Source organism: Podarcis melisellensis (genome assembly GCF_964234715.1).
Source record: "Podarcis melisellensis genome assembly, chromosome: 17".
NCBI lineage: Eukaryota > Metazoa > Chordata > Lepidosauria > Squamata > Lacertidae > Podarcis > Podarcis melisellensis.
The window spans coordinates 3,894,387-3,911,824 of NC_138534.1; the positions used below are offsets into that span (position 1 = coordinate 3,894,387).

A 17,438-nucleotide genomic window follows, 5' to 3' on the forward strand; every position below is an offset into this window, starting at 1 on the left:
CTGCTTGTTGGGGGGAAAGGTATTGCTGGTTCTTTATTCACTTCCCACCTCCTCCTCTCAGGGGCTAGAATGAAGCCAGCCCCTCAGATCTCTGAGTGGAGGGTGGGGGTCCTAAAGGCCATAGGGGTGGGGGGTGGGGGGAGGGAAGTGGGGGGGAGAGAGAGCCTTAGATTTACATTTTTTAAAAAAAGAAAAGTTATTTTTTAAAGATAAAATATTTTAAATTTCTATATATGCATTATATATCTCTTACCTATCTATATTTAGCCAAACACACAGGAGGGAGAATTCCCTCCCACCCAAAGGGATCCAGAAGTCCTGGAATTTTATTCCCAGAGCTCTCTGGGATCTTAACGGGTTAGATGCAGGATGCCTGGGTTCCACTCCTGCTCTGTGAGAGGAGACAGTCAAAAGAAGCAGGGAGGGGTTAAAAAGGGGTGCTGTGGACCAGGACACCTGGGTGCGACCCACAGTGGCAAGTGGGGGAGCCATATCCAGCAGCTTGTGGTGAGCAGCTGGGTCCCTGTTGCATTGAGGTGGGAAACGTACCCCTCCCTGCCTCCAATGGCCTGTGTGGAATAGCCCTGCCGTCCCCACGGGGAGGCAAGGCATAATGTCTGCCCTCCTTGAGCCCACTTCCTTGACCAGTCACAGTGTCACGGGAAGCCCATTCCTCTGCCCCAACAGAAGCGTTTTGTAAAGCAGCCAGCCGCAACCAGGCCCTTGGGCTGAGGTTTACAGTGCACAAAGGAACTCTTTTATACCCCTGACTTCTCCCATGCATTAAGCCCAGGTGCACAGAACTGCTCTCAGATATACCAGCATCTGATTCAGAAGCAAACCCTGGCATAATCTCTGCCACAATCTCTGCCACAGTATATCATAAATCTTTGGAGCGCTTTGTGGGCAACTGTGTTTAATAGCATTAGAAAGTTTCCTCAAACTCACTCTGAGGTATTGCCAACCCCTCTGTCTTCCCCTGCAAAGAACAAACCCCTTTCCTAAATTTCTGGCCTTCTGCAGGTTCCCAACACCTCCTAAGGCTCCCTGCTATTAAGTCACTCTATTAATCTGACATGGCAGACTGATCAAGGGGAAAGTGCAGCAGGCCTCAGCCTCTAGACTCCCTCACGTGCTACATTTCTGGGGCATACACCTAAAAATGTAAAGTCTGAACCTGACAGACAGGTGTTTGCAAACTTGGGTACCATTTAGGTACAATGGTCAAGGCACTGGGATTGGCTGTGTACACTTGCTGGCTGCTCCAGGTTCACTGTTTGGGTCATTCATGTGACAACTAGGGGGGTCCCTTTTTGAAGTTCAGATGTGCTCTCAAATAGTGGAAACCCACGTTCATTGGTGCCCACACAGCTGATTGGCGGGAACAGCATGTCAACCGTGGGAAGCGGAGGTTCTTGATGGCCAACATTTCTGCAGGTGCCCCACCCCTTGCGCCAGTGTATCTTAAGGAGCGCTGGGGCAGTCAAGACTCTGAAATCCAACTTGTGAAATGATTTGTGGGAATTGTCTTCCTGATTGCTGGAGTGGGCTGGGGTGAGACAACATGTAGAATTCTCCCTTAACTTAGATAAGGAACCCAGGTGTCCTGTGTGTCCAAGTCAAGATTATACTCAAAATCCCTTAACCCTGCCTGACAGGATCTGACCAGTTTCCTGTCTCTGAAACAAGTAGCTGGTATCCCTCTATGCTTAGCTTCTCCTCCCACACTCCCTCAAAAAAAATATGTTTGCTACGCTTTTAATTTGCACATTTTCTATGACAGAGTAAGAGATAGTATATGTGTGTGTGAGAGAGTGATAAACTCACATACTTATACATATATCTCAAACAAGCATAACTGTAACAGTACAAAAAGCTTCTCGCGTGTATATTTTTAATGGAAGCACTTATAAAAGAAAGAGAAATATCTAATTTTCTTAATATTTCTGCAGGTTGTAAAAAAAAGCAGAGACAAAGAGAGAGAAATCACAGAATTTTATTTTGTGACAAAATTATAAATATTATGTCTATATTTGTTTCATAAATACATACATATAAATATATATATATATAATGAGATTAAATTGCATAACAAGCCAACCTCATGCTACAGGGGATTGGGGTGTTTGGAAATTGTAGCGGGGGGGGGGGTTGTGTGGAATGGGTGGGGGAGGGATGTCAGTGTAGCAAATAACAGTGGGGGAGGAGATGTGGTCAGGATTATGAGGGTTACACTGTGTTCGCTGCACTAGCCAAGACTTGAGTGATTTGTTCCATTCTCTGCTGCGTGTAGCTTGCTTTGTCTACACTCCTAATGTATAACGTGCACTTAATGTGTTAACTGATACTTCACAGAATAGGTACCACCTCCTAGCATGACAAAATTCCTGCACAGAAAGCTAAACAGAGCCTCCATGGTCACATGCTGTATACCTTTAAATTGCACACTCTGAGGAGCAGAGGAGGGATGTTGTCTTCATGAGCAGCCTGTGAGCATCTCAAGGGCATCTGCCTGCCATCTGTTGAAAACAGAATGCTGGACTAAGGTGGACCTGAGGTCCAGTCCAGCAGAACTCAAGTGGTTATGCTTTCTTTCAAGAAAGAAAAAGCATGCAATGTTCTTGTGGACCACATCTGACAAGTCACATGCAGAGACATACCTACAGGTCACTTAAATTGGCCCTTGCCCAGGGGGGCAAAATTCACACCTGTTGACTCTGGCTCAGAGTGCCTAGGAGCCCCCCTGCCCATCTGCACACTCCCTGGGCCGCTCCTCCATTACTCTGGGCAGCCGGCCATGGCATGTCGACTCCTCAGGGTGCCTCGGTGGACCTCTTTGCCAAGGGTGCAAGGGAGCCTAGGAACGCCTCTGATTACACATGTTTCATCTTGCTGGGTTCACAGCAGAATACCAGTTGTTAAACATGACATTCTACATGCAAGTTGCATACAATTTCTTTCCTGAAATGTGCAGGAGATTTGCCAACATAACAAATTTGCCAATTCTTAACAAAATGCTCTTTAACACCAGCAAATTTTATTTGGGCAAGCGCTTTGGAAAACCTTCTCCACCTCCTCCTCTATCAAGTTGTTTGCTTTTAAACTTCTGCTGATTATGGAATTCTCAGTTGTTTAATCACATGCCTTTTGAATGATTCGTTTTAAATATATTTGCATGTTACCAAAATCTCAATATAGGTGCCTTTTTGAGATGTGTATTGCATTGTAAGTATAAGATCTGTGACTCCCTGTTCGAATGAAAGGTCATATTTTAATGCTTTCCTCTATCATTTCCTATTATGGCACAGCATCAGAGCCAAAATAGCCTCAAAAGACATGTGCTGTTTGTTCTCAGTCCCAGCAACCAGAATCTGCCCTCAGCACCTAAAATTAAACCTTACAATCCTATTTCTTATGTTCATGGCTGCTCAGGTTCAACAACCTTTATTAACATGGACTCCCATTCTGCATTTTGCACACACTTGCCTATATGAATTCTTACAACAGCATCTTTTCAATATTTTAAATGTTTTTGCATGCACACACAACCACATAAACTTTAGTCTGAGCACTGTATAAGTGGGGTAGAATTTGTTTTGTTTTGTTTTTAATTATTCTACCACCACTCCTCAAATGGAAACAATAGCTTCTCTCCCTGCCCCCATTCCCCAGTAATTATTGGAAGAGGAAGCCTTCATGCATTGCTAACTGGCTACAAAATGCAAATCTTTCAAAACACTCTGTATGGGAAGAAGAGGGAATATTGTATTAAGAAACACAAATTTAAATAACAAAGGGACTCACTCAGCAGTGAACACCACCTTGGAATGGAACTAGGTGCTGGTGCAGAACTGGTTGGATCTCAAGAGTTGTTTGGACATTTCCAGGAGATACTTCAGATTCTCTCCACCCACCCCACTGTCCTACCAGCAAGTCTGTTGATTCTTTCTTTCTGAGGAATCTTGCATGCCCAAATCAACAGATTTGCTGGTAGTCCAGCCCTACTCTCTCTGCAGGTGTTAAAACATCTTGCCACAGATTGCTCTGGGTGTTAACCCAACAGTTGCTGGGACTCTGTAGACACCTTGTGCTTTCTGAGTCATATTCTGCTGCTAATGACCAAGGTTCCTAGCATAGGACATTGGGAAATAATCAATAGATGGGAGTTATCATTCTTAATCAGTTTGGGCCAGCTGAAAATTGGGTCATGCTCCATGCTATGGTCCATCCTTCCTGGTCCCTACCTCCTGCCTATGTACATTGCACTTTCGGTAAGGGGATCAGGGACAACTTCTTTTCCCAGCTGGAAGAGGCACCAAATTGTAGGTTTGTACAGCTCTGGACTATGTACTGGTTTTTGGTTGGGGCTGAGCTTTTCACCTGACCTAGGAGCTGCATATCCTTTGCCAAACACCCCTCCCCCTTGTAACGGCTCTTGTCGGTTCTTCATCTCTCCCCTATTACCGCTTAGCTATGTAACACAGCCTCTCCTGTTCATCTCCTGAAAACAACCTCTGCCCCACCCTACGCTGCAAGTAACAACTAACCCTTTGATAAAGCAGATGGAAGTCCTGGGATTCCTGATGGATGGAAGGGCTGAAATCTGGCCAGATTTTTCTTCATTTTTCAAAGGCCATTAGCTTCTGGCACAGATTGCCAAAGTGGGGCCATTGATTTCCTGTCTGTCCCAGACCAAAACAAACCACCTTTCCTAAGTGATGATAAATGCAACTGCCTTACTCATATAATGATTGGAGAGGAATTTGCTGTCCTATGCTAATGATCTAAATAGTCTCTTTTTGCTTTTGATCGTAAGACTACAGACCACTTTTCCTGACATTCTGAGCTATTGCGCAGGATTTTTACACCCCTTTGTGTTTCCCTTACAAATTTGCAAGCCAGAGCAAAGGCAATAGGGCCCAAGAACCCAGTGTTTTCCACTCTTGAATGGCTGGTGATGGGGAATGTCAACAAGGTTTAGGAGGTGAGAAGTTGTTATGTTAACAATGGTTAGTTCTGAGGATGAAATAACTACTGTGCTCTTTAAGCCTGAGAATGCCAACCAGTTCCACCAGTTCCAGTTTCCATAATAACTGTGAGAGTTATTTCTCTTGCAACTGGGCCCAAAATTAGGGGTTTTCCAAACACCACCACCTCCTCTTCCTCCTCCTGCTGCTGCTGCCATCATTAAGATGTTCCAGATCTGTGAACGTGCCAAGTGTCTGCCCAGCAGCCTCCTGCAAATTGAGGGGCGAGTGGCTATCAGAAGTCTCATCTGCTCAGGGCCAGGTTTCACTGGGAGAGCAACTGTTCCATCTTCTTGCATGCACACTCACGCCTGCATCGCCAGAGCCGTGGGAGAACCCAAACACAGTCTTCCAGGGTTTCAGCTTTAAGTCCACCAGTGTTGTCTCAATGCCAGTGTTGTCTCAGACCTTCTCCTTCGCTTCCTACCCCTCAAGTCCTGCCCAGTGCAGGTTATATACTGTCTGTGATTTTTGTGCTAACTTTATCATGGAACATAGCAATAAAAGGAACCACCCTGATCTTCCAGCTGAATGTGTCTCTGTTTATTGTGGGGAGCTCGGGTTGGGGGAAAGAGGGAGGAAATCTGCTCATAAACCCACCAGATACCTTGTTGGGTTATGAACAGAATTTTTCACACACATACAGCACCCAGCCAATCAAAATTCTGCATGCAGGGAACTCAAAAGGCTGCTCAAAATGGAGGCTATAGATATCTATAACATGAGATACAGTTTTCACCACTTCAAGACAAAGCTTTGGAGAGAGAGATTTGGAGGTCTTTAAGCAGAGGCTTGACAACCATATGTCAGGAGTGCTCTGATGGTGTTTCCTGCTTGGCAGGGGGTTGGACTTGATGGTCCTTGTGGTCTCTTCCAGCTCTATGATTCTAGTAACAGGGAAGGTGTGAGGAAGGGAGAGCAGGTGATGACCACACCAGGGAAGATCACTTGGGAAGCATAAAGGAGTGGTCAAGAAGCAGGACTATGAGGACTCTGGCTCTGAACCTCAGCTATTTGCCCCACCTTTTCTCCAAGGAGTTTGAGGCATATACAGTACATGGCTCTTTCCCCCATCAGCTCTTTGTTTTGTTTTTTAGTTCTCACAATAGCCACGTGGGGTAGGTTAGACCAAGAGAGAGTGACTGGCTCAATGTCACCCAGTCACCTTCATGGCTCAGTGTGGATTTGAACCCTGGTACTCCAGGTTCCAGTCCGGCACTCTATAACCATTATACCACATTGTATGTCAAAGTCTCCAGGGTGTTGGAAGCAAAGGGAAAGCTTGGCTGTTTGCCTCAGGGCCCATCCCTGGCCTTCTCTTCTTTGGAAAGTTTAAAACAACCCAACTTTCAACTTTCCCTACCTGTTGTAGTCTCTCTCTCTCTGATAGGGAGTGAGTCAGAAGCCATCGCCAATGTAGGTAGAAGTAGTCTCTTCTTCTTTGGTGATCACTTGTAGCAGAGTAAGATTGTCTTCCATAAACACAGTTTTAACAATGAGTACGTAAGTGACTGTGGAGGCCAATTCTGGATCCACACATCCTTCCATGGTGGGGACATTGGTTTCTGGGCAGGAGTTGATCATGGTGTGGATTTGCCAAGCATGCCTTCCTCTTATTACGTTTCTCCCTTGCGTCCTGAGTTTGAGTGTCTTCAAAGCCCAGGACGCCTTTGGTAAAGACTGTTCTCCAACTGGAGCGTTCACAGGCCAGTGTTTCCCAGTTGTCAGTGTTTATACTACATATTTTAAGATTTGCCTTGAGACAGTATTTAAACCTCTTTTGTTGACCACCAGCATTATGCTTTCCATTTTTAAGTTTGGAATAGAGTAGTTGCTTTGGAAGACGAATCCCACAAGGAAGATCAGTTAGGAGACACATTAAAGTGTGTGTGTGCGTGTGCTTTATTTTTTGAAGTAGGCCATGAGCCCCAGAAGCCCTGGAAATCCTACAAAGAAAGGCCCAGAAGTACTACACAACTGGAGTCAACCCAGGAAAATGCAAACAACGAAAAAGGTCTCAGCGGGACCAGAACACCATTACCTGTACTTTTATTGACTAGCCCACCTCTCACATACAGGATTTGGGCCAGTTGCTGCCAGGTAGGCTTAGATCCGGAACTTTTCACTTTAGAAAAGGACAAGGGCTGCTGGTGTCAGAAGTGAGCCAGCAATAAATCACACAGAGCAAGTGAAGTTAACTCTTTATCAGAAGAAACAGGATCTGCTCAGGAGTGCCAGGCTAATGAGCACAACCACTCTTCTTTGGAAGGTTGCCTGCTTTTCCACAGATGCCTAAGTCTCCTCCCCTCCCACATTTTGAGACTGCACTGGTGTGCCTGACTTTGCTCCTCCCGCTTCATGCCCTTCCCTAGCCCTGGGAGACCAGTGGGGACGGGAGCATGTTGCAGTAGGAGGGAGCAGTGGACTAGGGGTCTAGGCTTGCCCCCAAAATGTTCCCAGTAAATTAGAGTATTGCAGTATTAAAGCCTGATGCCTCCTTCACAAAGTCTGGGAATCTTCTGCCCGGTTTAGAGAGGGAGGTACAATGCTCTTCCACAACCTTCCCAAAGCCCACCTGGCAGGAGGGCTGCAGCATCCTGTCAGAGGCCGGGTGCCTCCTTCCCAAAGCCCTGGAAGCTTCTGCTCAGCTTAGAGAGGGAGATGCAACGCATACACACGGGACATCACACATGCGACATCACCCCCTCAAGTTGGTGCCACTGGCCCTCATTGTTCCTCTGTGAAAAAGTTTCACTGCACACCATTGGGAGGGGGACGCACCCATGCTTCTGCACCAGCCTAATTCATCTTTGCCTCTTGATCTCTCTTGTCCCCCCCTCCTGCTCCAGCTTCTGCTTCTGCACCTGGGCTTCTCTCTGCCACAGTCTCTCCCTTCTCACTAAGCCCTGTTGCCTCTTCAGCTTCTGCCACCTCCTCCTCCCAATCTTCTCCCTCTGTCCACTCATCGTTGGCCTCCAGGGTGTCAGGGCCAATTTGTATGGTAGCCCAAATTTTTAGATCTTTATGTGTTTATGCGCTTATCTTGGATTTTAATCTTTAAGCTGTTGTTGTACACTGCTTTAAATGTATATTTTATTCTTGTGGAAGCTGTCCCAGTTGTGCTTTTCGAGCTGGTCTTTGACCGTAATAAATCATGATGATGACCCCTGGGGGTTCCCACGCTGGTGCCTCCCACCATTCCTCTGCATCCAAACAGCCCATGACATCTGGCACCTGTTTGAATATATTTGCATAAATCATGAGGACTCGCACCTTCCCTATTTCACACCTGCAAAAGCTTTCAAAGCAGATGATTTAAACTGCCAAACTACAAATCCATGGGAAATTACTGAAAAAACTCCAGCACCATTAAAAGCAGACTACGGGGAGGGTAAGTTCAAAGGAAGTTTCCCAGTGGATTGTACCCCTACATGGAAGGAATAGAGCTCAGGGAAAGAAAGAGGGGAAATTATTGCCATGGAAATTTGTGTGTGTAATTAAAAATGGCTCCCTTTCTTCTTACACAGAACAGTAAGTCCTCAGGGAGCAAAGCCTGGCAACGGGGTGCCGACTTGAATAAAATATTGGAGGGGCCCAGGTAAGCCCTGTCCCACATAACTGATCACATGACACAGCGCACACCCACCATTTGAATGGCAATGCCCATCAACGGGGGGGGGGGACGGCTTCCTCAAATATTTGATTGGTGGGGCCTCTTTCCTCAGAGGTTTTCAAACAGAGGTTGGGTTGCCCCCTCTCATGAATGCTTTAGTTGAGATTCTTGCATTAAGGGGGTTGGACTAGATGACCCTTGCAACCCTACAATTCTGTGATAGGACCTCGGCCCCTGGGAGTCTGGAAAGATCAACTGGGCCATACACACGAGTCAAAATACTTGGCCAAGGCAGTGTGGAGTTTAGCGAGGGCAGAGCCCCATGATTGTTGTGCAGGCATGTTGTCAATGGCAAAGAACCATCAGCCTCTTGGGCTGCACTGAGCAAGTTCTACCAATTTATTTATTCTTCTTTTAAAGACACTGATACCAAGTTTCGTAGCTAAGGCCTCTTTGGCTCTCAAACTGACACCCCACCCTTTGTCCCCGCCACCTCCAGGGCTGGAATTCTTGAAACCATAAACAGATTGGGGATGCTTATTCTGTTGCTCCACAAAGCCAGGGAGTGCGAGAGAGAAAAGAGAGTAGCTTAGCGCTCAGGAAGACATCATGCTCCAGCAGCCAAAGCTCTGTCTCCACTCTGCCTCAGCTTCCCCACGGCCAAGATTGGCAGATGAAACAGACGCCGCGGCAGCAGGATGAAGAGAGGCAGGCCAAGGGAAAGGCTGGCTCAGAAAGAGCAGCCAAAAGGCTAACTGCTCAGGCCTGCCCCCCAATTCTCACTGAGGCCTATATCACAGCCACTTGCCCATCTTTTTGGCAAGGATTCTCTGGCTTTAAAATCCCCATGCCAAACAGGAGTTCAACAGGTAAACCTGCCCATACCTGTTGCATTCTATGCTGGGATTGTTGGGGGGCGGAGAACTATGAGGAATGGCACTCCTCCAAAGATCAGGAGAATATGGTGGTGGGAAAGCAGCATAAGGAAGTAAAGTAAGATTAGCATATAGACTGGCACAAAAGTGGTTTCCAGGCTGGATTTCAAGTCGTCAGTACAAGTGTGACCTGAAACAAAGTGCTGCCACACCGTCTGCCAACTGGAAGGCTGATGTTCAGGGTTCCAGACAGCCAGCAATGCCCATCCAAGCCACAAAGGGCTGGAGGTCGCCAATGTCTCTTCTCAGCCCCTTTTCTTTTTCCTGCTGACAGTTAACACTGTGTAACTGGTACAGGCAGTGGAGCATGCTCAGTCCTGCATTTCTTACAAATTATTGTTTTGCGGGGTTTTATGTTTGCCCCATTCAGGTTGTTGTTCTTAATGTTTTGTTATTCTGCGTACCTTGAGATTCAACCCAAACATGCAGATATATGGGATCGGTGGGAGAGGGTGGTGGCTTCCTATGGGCAAGGAACATGTCTGGATGCGATGGAGGTTTCTGTAGCCACGAAAGACCAAAAACTCTTATTACTCCAAACCTTTCAAGCTTCTGCAGAAGCAAAATATGTGCATTTCCTGAAGTATACTTTTATAATTAGGGATGTATTCCTTGGAGCTCTTCCACGTCTATCAAGCATTCATCCTGATTCACTTGCACAAAGCTTATGCAGAGATTAGACAATGTGTGCTCTGTATTGAACATTTATTCTGATTCATATGCAGGGCTGTTTTATAACAATGAGCATTCATCCCAATTTGTTTGTGGGGTATTTATATGTCTTCCCATTAAACATTCATTTACCACACACTTTTCACTGCATGTCCCCAGCACATTTCTGACTGCAAAAGGTCTGTTGTCGTTTTAAAGAATAATTGTTGTGCCTTTGGCACCAAGAGTGCGTTAATCACCTTAATTTAATTTCACAAAACTTAATTTCCATAATGTGTTTAAATGGCTCACACAAAATAGTGACAGGCTGGAGGCATCCCTTGACTGTGGAATCAAGACAGAGCTGGATAAAGGATTTAGAAGCAAGCACTTGGTGCACCACCATTGACAATTTGGTTTAAGAAAGCTGTATGCAGAGCTCTGTCACAAACCTTACTTCCTATCACCTGAAAGTGCTTCGAGGGATGCAGAGCTGAAGATTTTGCAGCTGGCTTTTATCACTTATTTAACTAATCATCCTGAAAGGAACTTTCTCTCTCCTAGCCCTGAGTTCACTTGGAAATATTTTCATGACCTAGATGCTCATCCTGTTATTTTGAGGTTTTTATATGCTGTTCTCTCGCTTCCACCCCTTTAACAGCTCTCTGATGGATCCCCTATTATCTGTGTGCTCTTTATGTATACTTTCCCCACTCTGTACCAGTGGTTCAGTTTTTATCCTGTTTTATTAAGATGTAAACTTTAATTTAAAAGAGTGAGGGTTTGCAAGGCTCTTGGCATGGGCAAGACCCACAGGCAGAGATCCTTAACTGGTGAGGGGGCAGGGGGGGAACAGTGGGCACCAACTAAATGATGCTTTATGGGCCACTCAGACACTTTGATGAACCTCTCTCACTTCCTCATCCCTACTTGTGGATGGGGAAACTGCCATCTCCAGTCATTGATGGGCTACAAGCCCATCATCCTTGACTATTGCCTGCCCTGGGAATAGGGGCTGATGGAATCTGGAGTCCAAGGTCATCTCAAGGGTACCACAGGTTCTCCAGCCCTGCCTCCCAATTCAGTTTGCTTACTCTACGTAAGAGAGGTGGGAACAGGGAAGCATTATCACTTTGTGCTGAGTTCAGTGCTGAAATAGCTGCATAGCTACAGGCCTCCAGGACTCTGGCATTTGCTCTACTTGATCAACTCCCAGCACAAGGCATATAAATCAAGAGCTGCCAGGCTATAAGCACTTCCTTGTGCCTCTCCCTGCATCCCTAGACAAAGGCAGGGCATGGAATTTTGTTTCTTGCTCCAAAACTCAAGTTACTAGCCTTCATGGTTACAAAATGTCTTAGAACTGTAAATATCCCACATTTTAAAATTTCAGGACACACTCTGGGTAGCACAGGCTACATGCTAGTTTTAAGACAGAGATCCTTAGGCCTACTACTTCCCAGGCAGAAAAGCTTTACACAGCATGTGTTAATCATAGCATGCCCATCTGTGGGTGTTTGTCTTGCTAAGTGAAAATGCAAATACAATTAAGAAACCATCCTAAATATCTTTGCAGGAGCTTACGAAAAGCTTGGCCTATCACTCAACATCCAAAAAACCAAAGTGCTGCACCAACAAGTACAAAATAACCCCTCTGCAGCACCACAAATGCAATCCAACTCAATGGTGTAACGTTGGAAAATGTCAATCACCTCTCCTACCTAGGCAGTTATCTTTCCACAGGGGCCAACATTGATGCAGAAATCCAGCATCACCTGAGCTCTGTGAGTGCGGCTTTCTCCCAATTGAAGTGCAGAGTGTTTGAGGACTGGGACATTTGCAGGGAAACCAAAATGCTTGTTTACAAAGCTATTGTACTACCAACCTTACTATATTCCTGTGAAACATGGAACACTTATAAATGCCATCTCCAACTCCTCAAAAGATTCCATCAATGGTGTCTCTGAAAAATGTTTACACATCACTTGGGAAGACAGGTCAACTAATATCAGTGTACTGGAAGAAGCAAAGATCACCAGTGTTGCAGCAATGATTCTTCAACATCAACTTTGTTGGACTGGTCATGTTGTGCGGATGCCTGATGATCGTCTTCCAAAGCAACTACTCCATTCCAAACTTAAAAATGGAAAGCATAATGCTGGCGGTTAACAAAAGAGGTTTAAAGACTGTCTCAAGGCAAATCTAAAAAAATGTAGTATAAAAACTGACAACTGGGAAACACTGGCCTGCGAGAGCTCAGGTTGGAGAACAGCCTTTACCAAAGGTGTCATGGGCTTTGAAAACACTTGAACTCAGGACACAAGGGAGAAACGTGATAAGAGGAAGGCACACTTGGCAAATCCACACCGTGATCAACTCCGGAAACCAATGTCCCCACTGTGGAAGGACGTGTGGATCCAGAATTGGCCTCCACAGTCACCTACAGACTCATTGTTAAAACTGTGTTTATGGAAGACAATCTTACTCGGCTACGAGTGATTGTCAAAGAAAGAAAGAGACAGTTAAGAATACAGTAAGAATCTGTGGCCAGCTGAAGCCTCCTGTTGAACCACTTTTGCTCCAAGGAGACTAATAAGCTGAGAAGAATAAGATTCAAGATTGAGAGGCCTTTGTGATGGCCTGGGACGCAGGCTCGGACTCGGAGCCAGAGGAGTCTCACTCCGCACTAGATCCTTTGCTTCAGGTGGCAGCTGAACCTAGGCTGGGGCCTGATTCTGAAGAGCCCCAGTCTGCACAGGTTCCCCTGCAACAAGCACCAGCTGGGCTGAGTCAGGGGCCTGAGCCTGCCCTGGCTCCAGATGCGGGGATTACCTTGTTGCCTCCAGCTGGGCAATCACTTACAGCTGTTCCACTACTAGTTGGGTCAGGAGAGGCTGAGGCAGCCTCTGGGTCTAGTAACCCACCAACGTCTCCCGAGCTGCAGAGACTCAGGTCTGAGAGACCTGAGTACTCGCAGGAGGAGTGCTTGCCTTTGGGCAAGACAGGGAGGTGAGTCACCGGGGAATCAGGACCAGCCGTTACCCCGACAGAGATAAAAGGCTGCTGGAGCCTGCCCTAGGTTGCGGCAGCAACGTTGCTGTTTGCCAGAACCTGCCTGTGATCCTGTGCCTGACCTTGCCTGGTTTCATGCCTCGTGTCCTGCCTTGGCCCTGTCAGACTGTCTCCTCATGGAACCCTTGGATTCGGGACCGGACCTGCTCAGGTTACCCCCGGGCCCAGCACAGCCTTAATGATTCTGAATACCAGTTGCTGGAAACCACAGGAAGGGGGAGTGTTCTTGTACTTAGATCCTGCTAGAGTTTCCCAGAGGCCTCTGGTTGGCCACTGGGAGAACAGGGTGCTGCACTAGATGGGCTGTTGACCTAGCAGGTCTCTTCTTATGTTCTTATGACACCAGAGCCCTAGCCAAAGTCATGGTTTTACTACCATCTAATCTGACAAAATGGTACAGATCACCAAAGCCAACACTGGACCAGCATAGTAGGCTCCCAACTGGTGTTAAGTATAGATGAATAGTGGTTTTTGTTCTTTCAGGTTCTGATTTATTTATTGTCTTTACTGCCCCAGTACTTTTGCTGCATGGGCAGCATTCCATAGGGTTGTGTCCTGGGCCCATTATTGTTAGATGTCTCTATAAACAACTTGGACAAAGAAATTGGAGGATGCTCATCAAATTCACAATGACACCAAACTAGGAGGGGTATGTACCTAAGGCCGAAGATGACAGAATTGGGATTCAAAATGACCTTAACAAGTTGAAGAACTGGGCCAAAAGTAACAAAATGAATTTCAATAGCAATAAAGGCAAAGTTCTGCACCTAGGCAAGAAGAACCAGATGCACAAATATAAGATGGGAGACACCTAGCTTACTAGCAGTACATGTGAAAAGGATCTAGGGGTCTTGGTGGACCACAAGCCAAACATGAATCAGTGTAATGCAGCAGAAAAAATAAAAGCTAATGAAGTTCTAGGCTGCATCAACAGAAGTATGGTGTCCAGATCAAGGGAAGTAATACAACCACTCTAATCTGCCTTGGTCAGACCACACCTGGAATACTGTGTCTAATCCTGGGTGCTTCAATTTAAGGATATTAAGAAGGATATTGACAAGGTGGAACATGCACAGACAAGGGTGACCAAGCCTTATGAGGAATGGTTGAGGGGGTATTTTTAGCCTGGAAAAGAGTAGACTGAGAGGAGATATGATGGCCATCTTCAAATATCTCAAGGCCTGTCAGATGAAAGATGGAGCAAACTTGTTTTCTCCTGCTCTGGTGGGTAGAACTCGAACCAATGGCTTCAAATTACAAGAAAGGAGATTCTGACTAAACACCAGGAAGAACTTCCTGACAGTAAGAGCTGTTTAACAGTGGAATGGTCTCTGTTTGAAGGTGGTGGACTCTCCTTCCTTGGAGGTTTTTAAGCAGACGTTGGTTGGCCATCTGTCATGGATGCTTCAGTTGAGAGTCTTGCATTGCATAGGGTTGGACTAGATGACCCTCAGGATCCCTTCCAATTCTATTACTATGATACATTCACTCATTTGTGCAAAGTGGAAGCCAAGCAAACGTAGATGTTGGCATCCCTAGCTCCTCTACCAAACATTTATTCATTCACACCTTTGTTGGATATTCTGAAACCAAGCTATATTGTTGCTTTAAGGCAGGATAGCAAACCAGCAGTACAGATCAGGCTGGCAAACCCCATTTTCCTCCACATCACAGTGTTAAGAGGAGAGGTTTAAAACTTCTCTTCCCAGCGCAGAGCTCCAATGGGATGATTTCTGTCATTGTGCTGAGGTGTAACTTAATGATTCAGGCATTCAGGTGGGAACTGTACATCCTGTACTTTATTAGTTTCGATCATTATCTTCGGACAACGGGAGGTTACAGCAAATCAGGCCAGCCAAGGTATTTCGTTCCCTGAGGTAGAACAGTAAATGTCACCCAACTCTGAGCAGACAGCAGCTTTGATATTTTGGTATCCAAGTCAGAAAACTCCACAAGCACCAGACTGAGAAACATTTACTCTTCTTTTGTGGCATTCAAACATCTACCTGGGCTTCACTCTTCCTCATGGTAAGATCAGCCTTGCGTGGGAAAAATTCCATTGCAACCAAGAATTCAACATTTGCTTCAAAACTGACACCTGACACTATTATCAGAAACTGCCACTAGCCCTTGACATTGTTTTTATTCTTCTCTAGCTTACCTGCAACTTACTTAATTTGCCCTCACTACTATTATCGGGACTATTAATCTAACCTTTAGAAACACAGCCTGCTGTACACATTATACTTTAAAGCACATTTGAGCACATCCTTTCCCTCAAATAAATATGGGCATTGTAGTTTTCCCTTCACAGAGTTACAATTCCCAGCAACAAAGTACAGTTTGCAAAAGTCTTTGAAAGAATGTGCTTTAAAGGTATGGCACGGGCACTGCCACAGCCATTTTTTCTCTAAACTCTTCAGCTTTTTGTTGAAGAAATTAAGTTATCAGTATGCAGAAATCAGGAAGGAGAATGTTACAGGGGCTGATAAAAAATTTGGAGAGAACAAACATGTGATGGAAATGTTCCTCCTCCACCTCCTCACACTACCAGAACTCAGAAAGACCCTGTGAAGTTTATGGCATCAGGCCTAGGACCAACAAAGGCAATATTTATCCATTCCGACATATGAAACCTCGCAATGTGGCAATAGGCACAAGCCCAGATTTCTTAAAAGGAAAATAAATGGTTTGGGGCAAGTTCATAAAGGATAGGTGTGTCAAAGGCTATTTAGTAGGGAGGGTAGTTAAATGGAGGATCCTTAACACTGGTCTTAGCCAGCCCTGCAATTCTGATCATCTTACTTTAACATTTGCTGAGGAAAGACTGTGCCAAAGGAATCCTGGTAGGGATCATTGCAAGTGTCCTTCGCTTCTTGGAATTTTCACAGCCTGAGAAGTTCATAATGTGAACTAGACATTTCTGGTTGTTTTGGGAGGTGGGGTGGGGAGAATAAGCACTGCTTGCCATTCAAAAAATAAATATTGTAGAAATTCCGCATCAGCTCACCTCTGCCTTTGCCCTCACTCTGGGCTTATTCGCACTTTTTGCCCTGCTCTCTCCAGGCACAGGTTCACGCTTCAAAGCTTCGTGTCTATTTCTGCAGTAAAGGGAGGGTTTTCATCGGGCAAAGTGCAGGGCGAAAAAAGTGTGCTCAGACACGCAGCTTTAAAGCTCAGACCTGAGCCTGGAAAGGGGGGGGGGGGATGGCTATGAAAGTGCCTGGAAAGTGTGGAGGAAAAGTAGGTATAGATAAGCCCTCTGACAGCCAAACTAGACATGAGGGAACCAATGGCTATGGCTGCCGCCACCAGCTTTTTCAAAACTTTAAATGCACACGCCTTTTTCCTAATCCCATTATTCCAAACGGCTACCATGAGCCGTTTTCTGCCCCTCCTTTCTCCAGCTTCTCCAATAGTTTCTGGGGAAACAGGGTTTCCACATAAAGACAAGACGTACTGGAGTGACAACCCACTATTTTATTTCAATACATTTATATCCCATCTTTCTTCCATCATGGAACTCACAAGTGGCCTCCATGTGGTTCCCAGCAGGTCGCCCAATGCAGACACAGGCCAGGCCCAGGCCTGCTTAGAATCACATGCTGTCAAACCAGGCCCTGAGACTACCTTCCCGCCACCATCTCCTCTGTCTCCAAGGTATAAAACACCATAATAATAATAATAATATGAAGTAAAAGAATCCAGGATTGTAGCACAGCTGTGATTAGGCAGCAGTGCAGCCGCTCATAAACAAGAGGTAGCAGCAAAGAGAGGAATTCATGCTCTGACTCAGGTTCTGTTTCACCTCAAGAATGCAGTTTGTTTCGTAGCCATTTGAAAAACTGCCTTGCTAAAACCGCCGTAATTTTCCCCACGGGCTGCTGCTGAAAGAACCTCGCAACAGTCCTGCAATTCAGTCCACCTGTAGTACTTCAGGCTAGAGCTGAGGCCAAGGTTGGTGGGATTTCCAGTCCAAAGCCCTCAGTTTGAAACAAAGGTCAGCCCTGCTTAAAATGCCACCCTGAAATCTTAGTTGCAGTACTCAATTGCATGTTGACACATGTGGTCCACTGAATGACATGCAACTGCACTGTGCTTTTAAATGTTTAAATAAATATTTAAAAAAACATTTTCCCC

General features: G+C 45.7%; 2 long non-coding RNA genes across 2 annotated transcripts; one reads left to right on the top strand and one right to left on the bottom strand.

Annotated features, from left to right (window-relative positions):
- Positions 1 to 185: 185 nt before the first annotated feature.
- LOC309360330 lies at positions 186 to 3,672 on the bottom strand. The gene is made up of 2 exons (XR_014163991.1): positions 3,547 to 3,672; positions 186 to 3,486 (listed from the first exon to the last, which is right to left on the bottom strand). It is a non-coding gene; the product is annotated as an uncharacterized lncRNA (long non-coding RNA).
- A 2,009-nt stretch (positions 3,673 to 5,681) lies between these two features.
- On the top strand, positions 5,682 to 8,134 carry LOC309360430. The gene is made up of 2 exons (XR_014164141.1): positions 5,682 to 5,803; positions 5,919 to 8,134. It is a non-coding gene; the product is annotated as an uncharacterized lncRNA (long non-coding RNA).
- The last annotated feature ends 9,304 nt before the right edge of the window (positions 8,135 to 17,438 follow it).